At 46.1% G+C, this 19,646-nt stretch overlaps 1 long non-coding RNA gene across 2 annotated transcripts; it reads left to right on the top strand.

Annotated features, from left to right (window-relative positions):
• The first annotated feature begins 1,777 nt into the window (after positions 1 to 1,777).
• LOC111553300 lies at positions 1,778 to 19,221 on the top strand. Of its 2 annotated transcripts, XR_002734885.2 has the most exons (3): positions 1,778 to 1,939; positions 16,770 to 16,987; positions 18,575 to 19,221. It is a non-coding gene; the product is annotated as an uncharacterized LOC111553300 (long non-coding RNA). The 2 variants fall into 2 exon arrangements; XR_002734886.1 differs by lacking the exons at positions 16,770 to 16,987; positions 18,575 to 19,221 and adding an exon at positions 2,371 to 2,595.
• Positions 19,222 to 19,646: the final 425 nt, after the last annotated feature.

Raw genomic sequence — 19,646 nt, 5'->3', positions numbered from 1 at the left:
CAAGTAGCTGGGACTACAGGCACGCACTACCACGCACGGCTAATTTTTTTTTGTGTGGTGTTAGTAGAGATGGGGTTTCACCATGTTGGCCAGGCTGATCTCGAACACCTGACCTCAGGTGATCCACCCTCCTCGGCCTCCCAAACTGCTGGGATTACAGGTGTGAGCCACTGCACCCGGCCAATAAAACACTTTTTAAAAGAATCTTTCTCTGTGTCCATCCCACCCTATTTTTTCCCCTGCTGTTTATTTGGTCTGAGTAGGAGGTGACTCTGAGAGTTAGAGTAAATAAGAACATTGGTTGAGTAGTTAGTATGATCCAAGCACAAAGCAGGCCTCACTTCATTTAATCCTCAGAACAACAGTAGGCATTGTTAATTCCACCCTATAGATGAGGAAATTGAGGCTCAGAAGGATGCAGAGATTTTTTTCAAAGTCACAATTGCAAAGAGAGGGGGAGCCAGCTGCTGAGCGCTTGCTCTTGACGGCAGCCCCTCCCTGCCAGTGAGGAGCTTAGCACGGTGCTGTTACAGGTGGCAGTTGCTGCCATATGGCAATTTGAGCCCAGCTGCTACAGACAGAGGCCTGTCCTTTTCCTCCTGCCAAGGACCACCCCTCCCTTTCCCAGTCAGCATAATATTGTAGAATCAAGAGCTGTCTGTCTGAATTAAAGGGGGCAGGACTTGCATTGCAGAAGACATCATGGGCTAGAAAGAGTCAAGGCAAAGAGATAAAGAGCCTGAGACGTGAAGAAATACATGTGCTAATGTTAGTGTAACACAGAGCTTCCCTATCCAATGCCTTAGCCAGTAACCATATGTGGCCATTTATAGTTAAATTAATTAAAATTGAATTAAGCTGAAATTTCAAGCCAGGTGCCATGGTGTGAGCCTATTTTCCCCGATACTTGAGAGTCCGAGGCAGGAGGATTGCTTGATTCAAATACAGGCTGTCTGGTTCCGGAAACCTGCCCTTAACATTTATTCATAATCTTCGCTTTATATAGGCTAAGGAGGCTTTTGAGGGAAGGAAAGCTGGTATAACGTCCTGAAGAAAGTCCTGCAGGCGCTGGGCACAGTGGCTCATACCTGTAATTCGTCTCAAAGTGCTGGGATTACAGGCATGAGCCACTGTCCCCGGTCAATTCTGGTTTCTTTAAAGTGGGGCAAGGACCGGCAGACATTTGTGTAGCAACTGGAGTGCAGAATCCCTCTAGATTCTTGTGGTTATTTTTTTTCCAGATGTTTTGGAGTTGGTTCTTCTACACCCACTTTGACAGTATTCTTTTTAGCAACGAGTCTTCACTGAGTTTTCAGAAAAACAAATCTCTTCCTTTTGCACTCATATTTCATCAGTTTATGGAATATCTAATTCAGTTACATTGTTACAATATGAAGTGTGCCTTGTGCAAACTGATTTGGGAACAGACCCAGCGGACTGTTGGCAAGCATGCCCTTCTACAGCCAAGAGCCAAAGGGGACCAGGGGCCTAGAGAATGGCTTACTAGCCATAAGCATTCAATGTGCCTGAGGCAGTAGCGTTGCATTCAGACAGCATGGAGAGCACTGGTTAGCCTGGCAAGCTGGTTAAACAGATTGGTAAAAGGACTTTGTGCACTAACTCTGGAAAAGACTCCATAGTGTGGAATTGTCTCCAGAAGACATGTGCCCCACTGGAAACTACATTTCCCAGCATCCCTGGCATCTAGGTATGACCATGTGACTAGTCTCCACCAATGGAATGTGAACAGGAGTAGTGAGTGTCACTTCCAGGCAGGGCCTTGAGGAAGCAGGTGAGCTTCTGCATCTCTGTCTGTCTAGATACAGAGAACCCCAAAGCCCTGCAGGATGGCAAAGCTGCAACATGGAAGTCACCCGGATCACCACGTAAAGGAAATCTGCTCTCCAACCAGGAACAAACACCTGCCTTGCAATATTAGGTAAGAGAGAAACTGCTATTGTGTTAAGCCACTAGATCTTGGGGGCTGTTTGCTATAGCAACTAGCATAACCCTGTTTAATACACTTCCCATATAGGGCTGTCATGAGGATTAAGTTAAATGACACACATGTAAGAGACTCTTAAATGGGACTTTTCCTATTGTCTCAGATTTACAGCTAAAGCCCCAAAGTCAAGGACGGACAAGAGGTGTCAAATACCACCATATCATGCCTGCAGGACTTTTTTTTTTTTTTTTTTTTTCCGGAGATGGGGTCTCACTCTGTCACCCAGGCTGGAGTACAGTGGTGCGATCTTGGCTCTGCAACCTCTGCCTCCTGGGCTCAAGCTATCCTCCCACCTCAGCCCCACAAGTAGGTGGGACTATAGGCACGAGCCACCACGTCTGGCTAATTTTTGTATTTTTTTGTAGAGATGGGGTTTCGCCATGTTGCCCAGGCTGGTCTCGAACTCCTAAGCTCAAGCAGTCCACTGCCTCAGCCTTCCAAAGTGCTGGAATTACAGGCGTGAGTCACTGTGCCCACCCCCTGCAGGACTTTCTTCAGGACGTGGAAGAAAGCTTTCCTTCTCTGAAAAGCCCCCTCAGCCTACATAAAGCAGAAGATTATGAATAAATGTTAAGGGCAAGTTTCTGGAACCAGACAGCCTGTATTTGAATCCTGTGCCTAAAACTTACTAGCTGTGTGATCTTGGAAAAGCTACCTCACCTCTCTGGGCCTTAGTGGATGTAAGATGCCATTAGTAATAGTACCTACCTCATAGCCTTGTAAGGTGCACATAGTTAGGCTACTTGACTGTTAAATAACATTCTTGAGGTTAAGGGCCAAGTTTGATTCAGGGAAAGTGTAAAATATGATATGATTGGATGTTGAAACTGGACAGAAAGGCATGGGCAAAAAGGAGACATTTCATTGAATGTATTGGAAAGGCAATGGTTGAAGAAAAGCTAAATTCATTTATGTGTATCCCTCATCGTGTTCAGATTATTCAATAAACCAGTTAGACACAGGAAATATATAGATCAGCTTGGGGCACACTGAAACCCTCAATACATCTTAACTCAATACATCTTAACTATTATTATTCAAACTTGTGCCAGGTCAGGAACGAAATCCTCTCTAAGCTTTATTACTTTTGAGTGATAATACAAATGAATGTTTTTGGGGTGGTAGAAAGCAATGATCCACATACTTCTGGGTTTTCATAATACTTCAATTTTTTAAAATTTATTTTTATTTATTTATTTATTTTTTGAGACAGGGTCTCACTCTGTCACCCAGGGCTGGAGTGCAGCGGCACAATCTCAGCTCACTGTAACCTTTACCTCCCAGGTTCAAGCAATCTCATGCCTCAGCCTCCTGAGGAGCTGGGATTATAGGTGCCCACCACCACACCCAGCTAATTTTTTTTGTACTTTTAGTAGAGATAGGGTTTTGCCATGTTGACCAGGCTGGTCTTGAACTCCTGGCCTAAAGTGTTCCACCCGCCTCAGCCTCCCAAAGTGTTGGGATTACAGGCGTGAGCCACCATGCCTGGCCAATACTTCAAAATATTTATGAATCCAAATAAGAATGGCAACTCCATTTGCAAAGTGAGAACAATGGAAAAAAATCTGCAAGTGCTGTTTATAATCACCTTCATTTTATAAAAGAATTAATTTCATAACCCCTGGAATTAGGAAGGTCATAATCTCAGAGTAAAGGACAGTCCTTCTGATGGAATCCATTTAACTGAAGAGAATTCACTAGGTTGCCCTTATTTTTAGTACAGTTTACTGGCCCATGTTTGGAGACTCCAGGTATAAATTACCACAAAGTGTATAAGCACTCAGAGCTGTTATCCCTCATGATGGTCCTACAAAAGTGGGATTGTCGTAGTCTATTCAGGCTGCTCTAAAAAAAATACCTTATGCTAGGTAATTGATAAGCAACAGAAATTTATTTCTTATAGTTCTGGAGGCTGGGAAGTCCAAGATCAAGGTTCCAGCAGATTCAGTGTTTGGTGAGGGCCCATTTCTCCTGTATGATGGCAACTTCTATGTGTTCTCACATGGGGGAAGGGCAAAGGGCTAACAAGCTCCCTCAAGCCTTTTTTATAAGGGCACTCATTCAACCCCCAAAGGCCCCATCTTTTAATACCGGATTATGTTTCAACATATGAATTTGGGGGGGACACAAACATTCAGACCACAGCAGGAAACGTAGTCTATGAGGATATGCAGTTTCCAAAGATTAGCTGACTTGCTCAGGGTCACCCAGCTGGGTTCAGGCCTGGTCCCAGGGTCTCAATGCTCTGGGAAAAAAATAGTCTTTTCCTTCAGGGTAATTATGTGTTGGAGGGATCTCTGTTCCACGTGGTCATCTGGAGATCCAGGCTCCTTTCTTGTGATCTTCCATGTCCTAAAGCTGAAATTCCTCTCCTGGAGACAACAGGCCCCCAAGGGATCTATGGATGGAATTCAGGAATTCATGAACTTGAAAGAGAAAATAATTGCATCTTTATTTACACTAACCTCTGACATTTAACATTTCTTTCCATTATGAATATAGATAACAAAGTGGTATTAGCAGTACCTATTTGTTGCCAATAGAAATCATAGATATTTTCATATTCTATTGATGTTATTACAGATAACTTTAAATATTGTTTATACTATCACGACATTGAAATTACGGTAATTAGACTAGATCTTATTGTTTCATGTGTTAATAAGGAATCACTATATCACATACTTTTTACATTTTGGTTACTACATTTTAATAATTTGTTGCCTTTGTAATTCCATGTATTTTATTTTACGCATTTAAAGGTATTAACTGAGAAGGATACCATAGACTCTACCAGCTGCTCAAGGGGCCCTAGGTTCATAAAGAAAGGTTAGGAATCATGTTCTAGAGCCTTGGAGTCCTCTACCGGATTCTCTACATGTGCCCAGAAGATTAAGACAGAGATGGAGTCTGGAAGATTGTAAGGATCCAGGTCTGGAATCACATCCCATGGCCAGACCTCAGTCACCTGGCTGGGAGATGTGGTTTTTTCTGGGTGCTCAGGAGGAAAGAGGAGATAGTTCAGAGAATAGCAAGCCAGACTCTGCCCAATTATGTCACTTGCAATGACTCAAATTAAAGAGATGCTGGGACCTCTCGTCCAGCATCCTCTGATTTGTGCAGGTAGTAGGAGGGAGAAAGGTACTGGGCACCAGGTGCCAATCTTCCTTATTTTATTTGCAGGTGCAACGAGTCTGTATTGCATGGAGACAGTTCTAAGGATGGTTGAGATTGAGTTTCTCAGATTTTCCTTTTGCTCTTCCAATGTACTGGCTGTTTTGTGTCCCCAAGGACTTACAATTTATTGGGGGCTGGTGAAATTAGGACAAAATGTACCTCATTGAAAATAGAATTATAGCTTGCATGTATACAGAGCTTTAGAGTTTGTCAAGTACTTTCATAAGCCTGGGCTCATCTGGTCCTCATTACAGCCCTCAACAAGACAGGGCAAGAAGGATCATTCCTATATTCAGAGTTGGAAACTAAATTCAGAAAGGAGAAATGGATGCTCAAGGTCACAAACTAGAGGCAGAATCAGGGCTACAATGGTCTCAATCACCATTCAACAGGCATGTATTAAATACCTACTATGTCCTAGGTTCTGTGCTGGGGTCCAGGGATACAGAAATGAACCAGAAATCCACTCAGCTTCTAGGGAGAATGCCCAATAGAAAAGCCAAGAATTGATAGGTAATTATATTACCACATATAATTATATTTGTCAAGACTCTTAATTGAAGAGATAGGAATCCAACTCAAATTAGTTTAATAAGAGGAATTTATTGGTTCACATAATAAAAATTTCAGAAATGTAAGGCTTTAGGCATGGCTGGATCCAGCTTCACAAGCCATATTCCCTGAAATTTGTTTCTCTTATTCTCTGGAGTGTGTGTGGGTTAATTTTTCAGACAGGGTCTCATCTCATGGTGACAAAGATAGCCCACAGAGATTCCAGGCTTATCCTCTACTAGTCTGGCAACTTGAGTCAAAAGATGGTACCTCTTTCCCAATTGTTCCAGAAACAGTCTTGAGGTTGACTCTCATTGGCTGGAATGGGGTCACATGACTATCCCTGAACCAATCACTATAATTTTGATTGACCAGGCTTGGTCACATATTGGCATCTGCATCTGGGGTGCTTTAATCAGCCTCCTTTGAAGCATGGGAACTGATGTGGAAGGCCTCCCAAAGGAAAATTGGGGGACTGTCCCTCAAAGAAAAGGGAAAATATGCTGGGAAGGCAAAACCAACAGAGGCCCCTTATGGCAATGGTGGTGATAGTACTGGCTGCTATGGGAGCAGAGGGAGAGGGTAATCAGGCTGGAAGTTGGGAAAGGTAAGGCAGGAGAGAGCACCAGGCACAGGGAACATCGCATGTATAAAGACCTAGTAGTGAAGAGACCATAACACTTGGGAAATTGCATATAGACGACAGGTGGGATGGGAGGGACTATAGTGATATTGCAAGACCAGTTAGAAAGCCAACTGATAAAACACTGGGGTGGTCTGGAATAGGGTTGATGCTAAATTGCAAAAATGGCTGTCATTATTTATTCCTTATATTCACGTCCCATCACAAAGGGAAATCTGTTTCTCTGCTCCTTGAATCTGGGCAGGCCTCATAATTTTCTTAGGCCAGTTCCAGGCCTAGGCCTCAAAAGAGACCTGGCAGACTTTCCCTCTGTCTTCTGGAACTTTGCCCAGCCACTCTGCCCAGCCAAATGAGCCAGTGCCATTCTGCTCGATGGTAAGAGACACATGGAACAGATCTGAGCCATCCCACCTAAGTCTCTGTGATGTGAGCGAGCCCAGCTAAGAAAAGCAAAGCTGCTACCCAGCCAACAGCTGGCTGCAGATGTATGAGACCGCCCAGCTGAGACCAGAAGAACCACTCTGCTGAGCCCATACCAAATTGCCAACTTCAGAATTGTGAGCTAAATAAGTAATTGTTTTAATCCACTAAGTTTTGAGGTGGTTTGTTTTGTATGCAGTAATAAATAACTCATACAGGGGATGTTTACAGGAATAAAGTGTGTGATAGGGGAGGCAATATTCAAGAGCTTTTTAAGGAAAAATAACCAGATCTTGATGACCATCTGGATGTAGAGGGTAATGGAGATAGAGGGTTGGGCAAGTGCTGGGAGAACAAAGAAGGGAAAGTTGGCTCATTCATTCATTCATTCCATAAATATCTATTGTGTACCTCTCTATCTCAAGCAGAATGCTGGAAGCTGATGACGCAGTGGTAAACAGGACAGCTGCAGCTCCTGCCCCCCCCATGGAATCTGGGTTTCAGCAGGTTGAGTTTGAGACTCTGGTGGATATCCAGGTGGAGCCGTCCTGTAGAAAGTCTGCTGACTTCCCATCCATTACTTTCTCCACTGCCTCCTCCCTGATCATCTCCCACTTCTACCTTTCTGTCCCTAGTCATGTGTCCTTAAGTAAGTCTGCTCTCTCTTCTGGTCTCACTTTGCCCATTTATGACAATAGCAGGAAGGGAATGAGAACTCCATAAAGTCCTCAGCTTCCGTGAGGATAGGAATGTGTCTGTGCCTTGCCCTGCAGACTCAGATGGAGAGGCTGGGTCTGTATTTATGATTGGCAAACCCAGGATGGGCTGCTTGTGTCTGGTCAACTGGAAGTAGCAGGATAGCAGACAAACCCAGGGATGAGGCTGAGATCCTCTCAGAAGTGGTGGCCCAGGCCGGGCACGGTGGCTCAAGCCTGTAATCCCAGCACTTTGGGAGGCCGAGACGGGCAGATCACGAGGTCAAGAGATTGAGACCATCCTGGCTAACATAGTGAAACCCCGTCTCTACTAAAAAAAATACAAAAAACTAGCCGGGCGAGGTGGCGGGCGCCTGTAGTCCCAGCTACTCAGGAGCCTGAGGCAGGAGAATGGCGTAAACCTGGGAGGCGGAGCTTGCAGTGAGCTGAGATCCGGCCACTGCACTCCAGCCTGGGCGACAGAGCGAGACTCCGTCTCAAAAAAAAAAAAAAAGAAGTGGTGGCCCAGTCACAGAGCCACTTGTCACATGAGAACAGGTATGATTCATAGAGTAATGAATTAGGGCTTCTAGGCTTCTAATTCTAAGCCCTGAAAAAAACAATAGCATAAGGTCACCAGAAATCATCAAGACAATCCAGACCTAGAAGCAGAGATGGGGAGGACTGGCAAGGATGGATCCCCTCTTTATTCAGAGTAGAAGATGGTTGCAGAATCAGGGGTTATCTCCCCAAAATTCCTTTTTTTTTTTTTTTGAGATGGAGTCTCGCACTGTAGCCCAGGCTGGAGTGCAGTGGCACGATCTCAGCTCACTGCAACCTCTGCCTCCCGGGTTCAAGCAATTCTCCTGCCTCCACCTCCCAAATAGCTGGGAATACGGGCATGTGCCACCACTCCCAGCTAATTTTTTGTATTTTTGGTAGAGATGGGGTTTCACCATGTTAGCCAAGATTGTCTCAATCTCCTGACCTTGTGATCTTCCCATCTCAGCCTCCCAAAGTGTTGGGATTACAGGCGTAAGCCACCGCACCCAGCCCCAAAATTCCTTTTACCTGTCCATCTTGCTTAGTAGTTCTGGATTTCAGTGAGATTAGCCCTACCCCCAGCTCCAGGGCTGGGACTAACTGATCCTAGAGATTCTCTTCTGAAGTAGTACTACCCACTCCCCACCCCCTGCTGGGGGTGGGTTGGACAGCATTTGTAGTAGAGTGAGGTCAAGCCTATTATCAAGGTACCTGGAGGGGGCTATTGGTACTTAGTTGGGGGTGGGGTGACCAGGGATTGTAATATTCTGGGATGTACAAGATAATTTGGCAAAATAAAAAATTGTCTCACCCAAGATGCCAGTCACACCAGTGTTGGAAAACACTTCTCACTGAGAGCACCCTCCCCTCACTGGCCATAATAATTGGGTCAGGAAAGCCAGGCCCAAACCGGTCAGTACTTGTCAAATCCCTGGTACCAGGGACTGTAAGCAGGAGGCTTAGGACCTGAGCTAGGAATTTGGGAATCCTTTGTCTCCTGATCCTTCTGGAGGCTATGGTGTGAAGAGCTGAGGCTGGAACTCTGCATAACACAGAAGCCAGCCTGAAATTATTGCTAACACACAGAGGAGGAAAAAGCTGAAAGAATTGCGGAGAAACACCCCTGATCAAACTATACCTGAAGTTTGTGCTACTGCTGGACTCCATTAACATTGTAGGCCATTGTACCCAATAGGTAACTTTTTAACCCTCAAAACATAACAAAACATTGTAGGCAGTTCATCTTCTACTGTTCAAACTAGTTTGGGTGGAGTTTCCTGTTATTTGCTATGAAGCACCCTATGAAATTCAGAGACTGGGGGTGGAAGAGTACGAATCTTGACCAAGACCACATAGGGCTGGAGTGGGGCTCTGTGGCATGTTCCAGGAGTCTGGGGAACGTTTGAGTCTAGTCCAGAAAGGAAGAGGCCATTGCTAGGCTCTCTCTGGTCCTCCAAAGGCCAGAGCCCATATTATAATTGGGGACATGGCTGCTTTCCAAACAAGGATGGGATTATTGTTTAAATCCTTGGGCTGGGAGACAGGAGGCCTGGTTCTCAAATGGACTCTGTCCCAGACTTGCTAAATGACCATAGGAAAAATACTATTCTACATAGACCCCTTTGTGGCCCACCTATACATGGTAAAGGAGCAGGCAAGAGAAATACAGAAACACCCTCTAAAGTGCTTTGCTGAGGGCCCATTAACCTCAGGAAACAGAGCCCTGAAGACGTTGTGAGTCCTCTTCTCACAGGGTCATGGAACCTTCCCGCCACCTCCTCTCCCGCTGCCAAGCTTGATCTCCATGGCTTTGAGCCACACACTCCAAGGTAGAGCTTGAGCCACATGAGTCCCCATATCCTGCATTTGCACCCTCCTTTACCTGCACAGTGTGAGTGTTCACCTAGACCCAGGAAAACAGCACAAGAGGTACCCACCAATGAGGAGTGGGTGTCTGGGCTGTTTCCAGATCCCATGGCAACTACATTTCAGAGCCAGGCCTGTGTTCAAGGGACTCAGGCAAGTAGTTGAGATAATAATAATAATGTTAATGTTTGAAAAGATTGTAACAGAGTGGAATATGCTCCACTTTCCAGCTCCTTCCTGGGCTTGGTGCATATGTATATCTCCTTCCAGAATCCTGGTCAATACTAAGGTAGGATGAAAAAACTGTGGTTTTGGGATAAGCAGGAAAAAAGAAGCAAACTCTCTTGGTGGTGGAACTTACTGAAGTTAAGCTTTGAGTCTGTATTGATCAGGACTCTTGGTTGCAAGTGACAGAATCCCAACTCTGTTAGTGCGGGTAAAAGGTTAAGCTGCTGTAACAAAGATGCCCAGCAGTGCAGTGACTTAAAGAAGACAAAAGTTTACTTCTTTTTCAACTGAGCTGCCAAGTTGTCAAGGCAGCTGTGATCCAGGGGGCCACTCAGAGACCCAGGTTTCTTCATATGATGGCAGTGCATGCCATCATTCCTTAGGACAGCAGTTTCCAGGGTGGTCCCTGGACTGGCAGCATCAGCAGCACCTGGGAACTTGTTAGAAATGTCAGTTCTCCAGCCCTATCCTGGGCCTAGTGAATCAGAAACTTTATGTGTGGGGCCCAGCCATCTATGTCCTTACAGGCTCTCCGAGTGATTCTGCAAGTTTGAGAATCACTGCACTGCCCTAGGATACTATTCCTGTCTGCACAGTGGAAGCTGGGGAACAGAGGGTCGCAGCCAATGGGAAGGGGAAGGAACTCATGAAGCAGGCACAGAAACTTGTAAGGCTCAGGTTAGGAAGTGGCACATGTCACTTCCCTTCATGTTTTACTGGTAAGGATTGAGTCATATGGCCATACCTAGCTGCAAAGGAGACTGGGAAATGTAGTCTAGGCATGTACTCAGACAGAAGGGAAAGCATCTGAGTAGGAGAAAGAGGCAATGGAAAGCTCTGTGAACTTAGCATTCTGGTTACTGGGACAGTATAAAATTTGACATCATTTGTCTCATGACTTTGAACCATGACTATCTGTCCCATGGTAAAATTCCTATACTAGAGAAAGAAGACTCATAGAAGGTAGTTTATCCACATTCTTGTCTAACACAGACATTTAACATTTCTTTATTGTGAAATATTTAAGACATGGTGGCAAAGACTGATAGATGTTTGTGATAGCACATGAAATGTAGATAGACTACATTTCCCAGCCTCCCTTGCAGTTGGGTGTGACCATGTGACTGAGTTCTAACCAAAGAGACAAGAGCAGAAGTTCTGTGTGCAACTTCCTGGCTCTGACTTTCCATGAATTAATTGTCTGGGCTTCCTCCCTGACCTATTCAGGCCTTACTGGATGCAGATGATTGTGAGAAGGAGAGAGGAAGGAAGAGTCCTAGACGAAGGAGCCTGAATTCCTGGATCATCATGTGGGGGAGCCCACCAAGCAGAAGCACCCACTGGGAATGTTATGTAACACAATTAGACTTTGTGCTTTGGCTAGTAAGCACTTTGGCAATGACGTTCCAATGACGCTAGTGGTAGTGGAAGTGGATGCAGGTGATAAAGGGGTACACTGTCTGTAGAGAATTTTAAAACAGTAATGAAAAGGTCTAAAAGTCAATCTGCTTTTTATTGTCACCACATGGCAGCAATTCTAAACATGGCCAGTGTTCAAATATTCCTTCTTACTAGGGAGAAAACTCCCACTGTCAGAGGCGTTTGAACCAGAGCGATTCCATCTTGAATAGGGGCTGGGTAAAATGAGGCTGAGACCTGCTGGGCTTTATTCCCAGATGGTTAAGGCATTCTAAGTCACAGGATGAGATAGGAGGTTGGCACAAGATACAGGTCATAAAGACCTTGCTGATAAAACAGGCTGCAATAAAGAAGCCGGCTAAAACCCGCCAAAACCAAGATGGCCTCGAGAGTGACCGCTGGTCGTCCTCACTGCTACAGTCTCACCAGTGCCATGACAGTTTACAAATGCCATGGCAACCTCAGGAAGTTACCCTATATGGTCTAAAAAAGGGAGGCATGAATAATCCACTCCTTGTTTGGCATATAATCAGGAAATAACCATAAAAATAGGTAACCATTATCGGGGCTGCTCTAGGGATCATTATCCCTTTACTTTCTTAATAAATTCACTTCTACTTTATGGACTCGCCCTGAGTTCTTTCTTAGGCGAGTTCCAAGAACCCTCTCTTGGGGTCTGAATTGGGACCCCCTTCCTGTAACACCACCACCTCCCCTGGTCCCTTGGTATGCCACTGAATTTGGGGTTTATTTATTACTGGGATCTGGTTTACCCTAGCTAATAAAGACAGGCATAAAGGTATAAATAGCAATGACGAACATCCATATGTACACCATGTTTTTTAAGGAGAAAAACATTACAAATATGACTGTTGACATGAACATTTAAAATAAATTTAGATTTCTTCTGGCGACTGCAGTCTGATACTTAAGCAATCTGCCTGACGTGGGGAAAAGACTTAGGGAGACTTTGCATTCCACAGATGCCACATCAGCCATCTGGAGTAAGCAGCGTGGCACCAGGTTCTGCCACCAGGTTCTGATTTAGCCGGATTCTTTATTGCAACCTGTCTTACCAGTAAGGTCTTTGTGATGTGTATCTTGCACTGACCTCCTATCTTATCCTGTGACTTAGAATCCTGTGACTTAGAGCAGCTGTTCTTTATTCCTTTACTTGATTAATAAACTCACTTTCACTTTATGGACTCTTCCTGAGTTATTTCTTGTGCGAGCTTCAAGAACCCTCTCTTGGGGTCTGGATTGGGACCCGATCCAGAACATAAAGATCGTCAGCCATCTGGAGTAAGCGGCGATACCACCAAGTTCTCAAACTTTGGGTTTTAGTCAGGTGGCCACAGAGCAGGGGTCAAGAGAGGAAGGCAGGGGAGCGAGACTGCAGCGAGATGTCTCAGAGACTGAGAGAGGCAGGAGGGTTGGTGGACCTGGAGGTCGTGTCCTTGAGGTGAGTGGCAGTGAGGTGGTTGAGAGGGTAGAGGGAGTCAAGTCAGTCACCTGTGTCCCACCCCTGCTGGCTTCAGGGCAGGGGAGAAGCTGCTGAAGAGGTTCATGTTAGGTTACTGGCCATCCAACAGAGACTGGATGAAAAGACCTGGCCCGGCGAAGACATTAAAGCCTTTTTCATGAAAGCCAGTGGTGAGGAGGCATTGGGCAGTGGAGGTGTGACCAGAAAGGGGCCCTGATCCAGACCCCAAGACAGAGTTCTTGGATCTACTGCAAGAAAGAATTTGAGGCGAGTCCACAAAGTGAAAGCAATTGTATTAAGAAAGTAAAGGAATAAAGAATAGCTACTCCATAGACGGAACAGCCCTCAGGGCCGCTGGTAGCCCATTTTTATGGTTATTTCTTGATGATATGCTAAGCAAGAGGTGGATTATTCATGTGTCCCCTTTTAGACCATATAGCGTAACTTCCTGAGGTTGCCATGGCATTTGTAAACTGTCCTGGCGCTGGTGGGAGTGTGGCAGTGAGGACAACCGGAGGTCACTCTCGTCGCCATCTTGGTTTTGGTGGGTTTTGGCCATCTTCTGCAGCCTGTTTTATCAGCAGGGTCTTTATGACCTGTATCTTGTGCCGACCTCCTATCTCATCGTGTGACTTAGAATGCCTAATCGTCTGGGAATGCAGCCCAGTAGGTCTCAGCCTTATTTTACCCAGCTCCTGCTCAAAATGGAGTTGCTCTGGTTCTAACATCTCTAACAAAGGGGCCATGGATAAAGACCAAGCCAGTGTGATGGGGCCACTTGCAACCAAGTTTGTCAGCCAACCTGGAGGTGACGAAGAGGACTTGGCCCCTGCTTCTGCCCTTGGGTTCTCCCTGATGTCATAATTCATTTCAGTGGAAGTGAAAAAAGATGAATTCTTGAGAATCAGATGGCTGAGAATGCACCTCAGACCCTAGACCACATTTTAGCCATGAAGAAGCAGGAGGCCTTTTCGTTAGCACATGATACATGGTGGCCATTGGTCGCCTCCCTTTTCCTAGGCAGAAGGTGGGGGGATACCTACCAGAGAGGCTGTTGGAGTTGCCCCTTGAAGACCCTCCTCCCGGCAGGTGGCCTCTCGGCTGTTCATGCATGGAAATGCCACTAGGGGGCAGCAGCACATCACTGCTGTCCTCCCCCGAGCCTCGCGCTATGGTCTGATTTCAATGAGATGGGAGGTTTGTTAAAACAGATTTCTGGGCCCTGCTCCCAGAGCTTCTGTAGGTCTGGGACGGGGCATTTCTAACAAGTCTCCAGCTGATGGCTGCTGCTTCTGGTCAGGTACAATGGATCTATCTGTTAGAAGTCAGGATAGTGATTATCTTGTGGATAGTTAAGAGAGGGAGTCCAAGGTGGATTTGGGAGGCGCAGGCAATGCATAGTCCTGCTGTTGACCCGGGTACTGATTGACTCATTTGTGAAAACTGGACTAACTGAACACTTATTATTTGTGTACTTTTTTTTTTTTTTTGAGACAGGGTCTCACTCTTGTCACCCAGGCTAGAGTGCAGTAATGCAATCTCGGCTCACTGCAACCTCTACCTCCTGGGCTCAAGCCATCCTCCCACCTCAGCCTCCTGTGTAGCTGGGACTATAGGCATGTGCCACCATGCCCGGCTGATTTTTGTATTATTTGTAGAGGGGGTTTCACTACGTTACCCAGGGTGGTCTCAAACTCCTGAGCTCACGCAATCCACCCGCCTCAGCCTCCCAAAGTACTGGGATTACAGGCATGAGACACCATGCCTGGTCTTGTATACTTTTTATACTTCATTAAAAATTCAAGAAAGAGGAAAAAGAAAGGCAAGGGAAAGAGAAACAAAAATGGAAGGAGAGGAGGAGAGAGGATGAAAGAGACAGAAGAGAGAAATGGAGAGAGAGACAGAGAGAGAAAGAGACAGGAGAGAGAGAAACAGACAGAGAGAGAGAGGCTGAGCCAGCTGCTGGTTCAGCTGGTTCTGACTTCCCATCCTGGATGGTGAGTGGTGATTCTGTTCTTTAAGCCTCAGCTTCTCATCTGTAAAATGCAGATCACGGCAACCACCTCACTTTCAATAAGAGAAGGTATAGAAAGTGTGAAAGGAAAATGAAAACCCCAATTCACTCTGCCAAAAGGAAACAATTAAGCTGAAACTTGAGTCATACAAGAAGTTGCCTTTCCTTTGTTCCTAGGCAGAGAGCCACAGATAAAAGGCCAGGTATCTCCACGGGTAGCTACTCTGTGTTCACCTTATCTTATGTAAGGTTACAGAGCGTGAGATGAATACATAATTGAATACATTGAATACATAATTTCCCTACCTGCTCTTTTTCTCTTGCAATATGTGGATTTCCGGACCCTCCTTCTTTCCCCTCCAGCCTGCTTTCCCTTTAAATAGTGAAGCCCTCAAAGTCATCTTTAGGGAAAGGCACAGACCTGTCTACTGGGCACGTCCTTAACCTTGGAAAAATAAATGTCTAAACTGATTGAGATCTGTCTCAGACACTTTCTGGTTTACAAAAGCATCAGGAACACAGTAGCTGCTCAATAAACAGTGAGACGGTAAACTGCTCCCCATAAGTGTGTGGGCTCCCCTGGGCGCTGTGTTTGTCCCTGGATCCCAGGGCAGGGCTTGGGAGGGCCTGGCTCTCTGTGTTTGCTAGATTCATTTTAACTGTAACTAGTTAGAATGGGGAGGACCACGGGTGTCCCGGCAGCCAGGAGGACTTCCTGGGGCCTGTTGATGCCTTTCACTAGGAAGGGCTGTGGAAGCTCAGGGGCTGCCTTGCTCACTAGAAGCAGGGCGCTCTCTTCTTCCCCTGGCCCCTTCCTTTAAAACTGTTTCTTTTGTCTTAAGTTTTCATTTCTACATTTGTCCCTTCGTTCAGTCCCTTCTTCCTTACGGCTCTTGGCTGGAGGAGGATGGTGTGCCAAGGGCCCCAGGAACAGGCCCTATGCCAGGTCTTTCGGCCACAGCTGGTGGCAGACGCCTCTCCAGAAAGCATTCTGCCCCAGGACACTCGGCTTTCCCTGCAGACCCAGGCCAGCACTGAGGAAGTGCGTGCAGAAGCTTCCCGTGGGGAAATGGCCAGGCCTGGGCACCTGTGGCCGTGAGAGCTTCAGAGAGGGTTAACTTGGTTTGCCCCCGTGACCTTTGCCCCTGACACGTGTTTCTTCTTCTCCACAAACAAGAGGATTCCCAGTCCTTGCCTTCACAACATTTGCCAAGAATTGCAGGCAGGAGGAGAATAGCTTCAGCTGAAGAACATGAAGGAATTACCTTCCTAATGCAATACCCCTGCGGAGTGGATAGTCACTTTTTTTTTTTTTTTTTTTTTTTTTAGGCAGAGTCTCGCTCTGTTGCCCAGGCTGGAGTGCAGTGGCATGATCTTGGGTTGCTACAACCTCCACCTCCTGGGTTCAATTGATTCTCATGCCTCAGCCTCCCAAGTAACTGGGATTACAGGCGTGCGCCACCATGCCTAATTTTTGTATTTTTAGTAGAGATGGGGTTTCACCATGTTGGCCAGGTTGGTCTCGAACTCCTGACCTTAGGTGATCCGCCCGCCTCAGTCTCCTAAAGTGCTGGGATTACAGGCACCCAGCCGGGTACTTACTTTATACAGCCGTACTATGGGGTGGGCACTACTATTTATTCACATTTTACAGATCAAAAAACTAAAGCACCAAGAGTTAGGATAATGGTTGCTAAAATTTATTTTATTTTATTTTGTTGCAGACTACCACAATTACTACTTGAGGCTGTCACTACAACAGTTATTACTGTTACTACTTGAGACCGTCATTACAGCAGTTACTACTGTTACTGCCTGAGACTTCATTACAGGACTGAACAAAGGGACGAACGGACACGGAAGAACGTAGAAATGAAAACTTAAGACAAAACAAACTGTTTTAAAGGAAGAGGCCGGGGAAGAAGAGAGCGCCCTGCTTCTAGTGAGCAAAGGCAGCCCCTGAGCTTCCACAGCCCCTCCTATTTATTGGGTAGAATGGGCAGGGAGGAGGAGGAGGCAACGACTGGTCAGCTGCTTGATTGATCACAGGTTCATATTGTTACTAACAGGCTTCAGTTATGCCTAATCACAAGAAACACTATGCTTGGGGCGTGACAGCCCTCAGCATTCCTTCTGGGTGGCAGAAACAGTTTGTCAGTTTGCCAACATTCTGCATTTATGAGAAATAGTTTGCTGCTTACTCATATAGCTTCCAGTGGTATACCGAGTTGATCATGGCCCTCAATCTTTCGGCCTCTGTACCCCCAGGCTGGAGTGCAGTGGTATGATCTTGGCTTACTACAACCTCTGTCTCCCGGGTTCAAGCAATTCTCGTGCCTCAGCCTCCTGAGTAGCTGGGATTACAGGTGTGTGCCATCACATCTAGTTAATTTTCGTATTTTTAGTAGAGATGGGGTTTTCATGTGTTGGCCAGGCTGGTCTTGAACTCCTGACCTCAAGTGATTTGCCCGCCTTGCCCTCCCAAATTGCTGGGATTACAGGTGTGAGTCATCGTACCCGGCCCTAAATTTTTTTTGTAAATCACGTAACCCTCTCAACAATCCTCTGTGTTGAGTATTGCCATTATCCCCATTTTAAAGAAGAGGAAACTGAGGCACAAAGAGGTTAAGTACTTTGCCTAAGATGACAGAGCTAGGAAATAGCAGAGCCAGGACGCACACCTGGGCAGGTTGGCCGAGCCCACTCACTCCCCCACTGCACAGCAGCGGCTCAGCTGTGAGGTCATGGGCCTGAGTCCCAGCACCACAACTCCAGGACAGCTTGTTAATCACTCGGGGTCTCAGTTTACTCATCTCTAACCAGGGAGTATTAGTGGCACTTTCCTTTAGGACTGTCCCAAGGATGACGTGCAACGGTGTGGACAGAGCGCTTGGCGGAGACAGCCTTATGTGTGGGAGTCCCTCAGTGCACACTCCTCGTTCTCGTCCATGTTCTCCTTGTTTGAGGGGACGTTGTCAGAATTTTGCCTGGAAATGTGTTTAGGGTTTACCCTTGCAGAACCAGACCCATGGAAATTCTCAGTCTATGAGAGACCCCAACAGCCATTCTGGAGAGTCAGATAAACTCAGGTTGAACTAAAATCCCACCCCAGCTGTAGACCAGCTTTTAGACAGCTCACTTTCCCGGGTGTTTCCTCATCCCTGAGCTGGAGTGACTTAGATTTGCCATGTAGGGGCTCTGTGAAGGTTACATGGCTCAAACTCAGCCTGTGATTCTCAAACTAAGGTTTCTGGAGTGGCTGATACCTGAGATGAGTGTTGGGGGCTGGGCAGCACAGGCCTCCGTGACCAGCAACTCTACCTGGGGTGGGTAATTTACAAACACTGTGTCTGGGAATTGCCCTCATTCTCAGAAGCCTCCCTACCCTTAATTGTCCTGCATCTCCAAGGCTCCCCCTTTCTTCCACCTTCCCAGCAGGTTTGACTCATGAGAGGTATAACTGGAAACAGGGGGATAGCAGCAGGCAGAAGCGGGGGCACACTGTCCACCTCTGTCTACTTTTTGTTAGGTCTACAAGGCTGCGTCTCCTTAGCGGCTGCAGCTCCCAGCAGACAGCCTTGCCGGGTCCCCATCCTCTGCCTGCTGGTGCCAGCTCTGAGCTCTGCCCTCCCTCTGCCCCTCCACCCCGAGGGCTGGTGTTGAGTTTCTCCTCTTGCATCACACGGTCCCCTACTTGGCCTCCCAGGTGGGTAACTAAGTCTTCTCATTAAATTCCTTTTATTTTATTATGTTAAGTGAAAGATGTCATTCATTATAGAGTACCTACTCTATGGTTGTATTAATGCAAAGTTCAAGAACAGGAAAGCTCATCTATGGTGATAGAAATCAGAACAGTCATTGCCTTGGGGAGCAGAGAGATAACTGGGAAGGAGCCAGAGGGAACTCCTTGAGATGATGCAAATGTTTTATACCTTGATTGAGGAGTTGGTTACATGAGCGTGTATGATTATGAAGACTCGTTAAACCATATGCTTAAAACCTGTATATTTAACTGTGCGTAAATTATACCTTAATAAAATTAGTTCAATAAGAATAAATCCCTGTTTAAATACCAAGAGCGCTTTCTAATTTCCTGCTTGGATCCTAATGGAAATACAGTTTTACTTTTTAAACAAATACAGGTAGACCATGGAGGAAGATGTAAAATTTATGTATTTGGTGTTGAGTGTTTTTGTTTTTGGTTTTTTGTTGTTGTTGTTTGTAAACAATAAAACATGAGACTTCAAACAATTTCACCCTTGGGTTAGTTGATTTCAGGCTATGCTCCCCAGTCCCTGGGAGGCAGCCTCCATTCTCCCTGCTCTTCTCCGGTTGAAAACACTGGGAAGCACTGGTCTGTATAAAGTGCTAGTGCCTAGCACATGGTAGGTGCTCAAGAAATGTTAATTATTGGTTGGGCGCAGTAGCTCACACCTGTAATCCCAGCACTTTGGGAGACCAAGGCGGGCGGATCACTTGAGGTCAGGAGTTCGAGACCAGCCTGACCAACATGGCAAACCCCCTCTCTACTAAAAATACAAAAAAAAAACAAATAAACAAACAAAAAAGCCGAGCACAGTGGCACACGCCTGTAACCCCAG

Source organism: Piliocolobus tephrosceles, chromosome 20 (assembly GCF_002776525.5).
Source record: "Piliocolobus tephrosceles isolate RC106 chromosome 20, ASM277652v3, whole genome shotgun sequence".
NCBI lineage: Eukaryota > Metazoa > Chordata > Mammalia > Primates > Cercopithecidae > Piliocolobus > Piliocolobus tephrosceles.
This window is presented reverse-complemented; position numbering and strand designations above follow the sequence as displayed.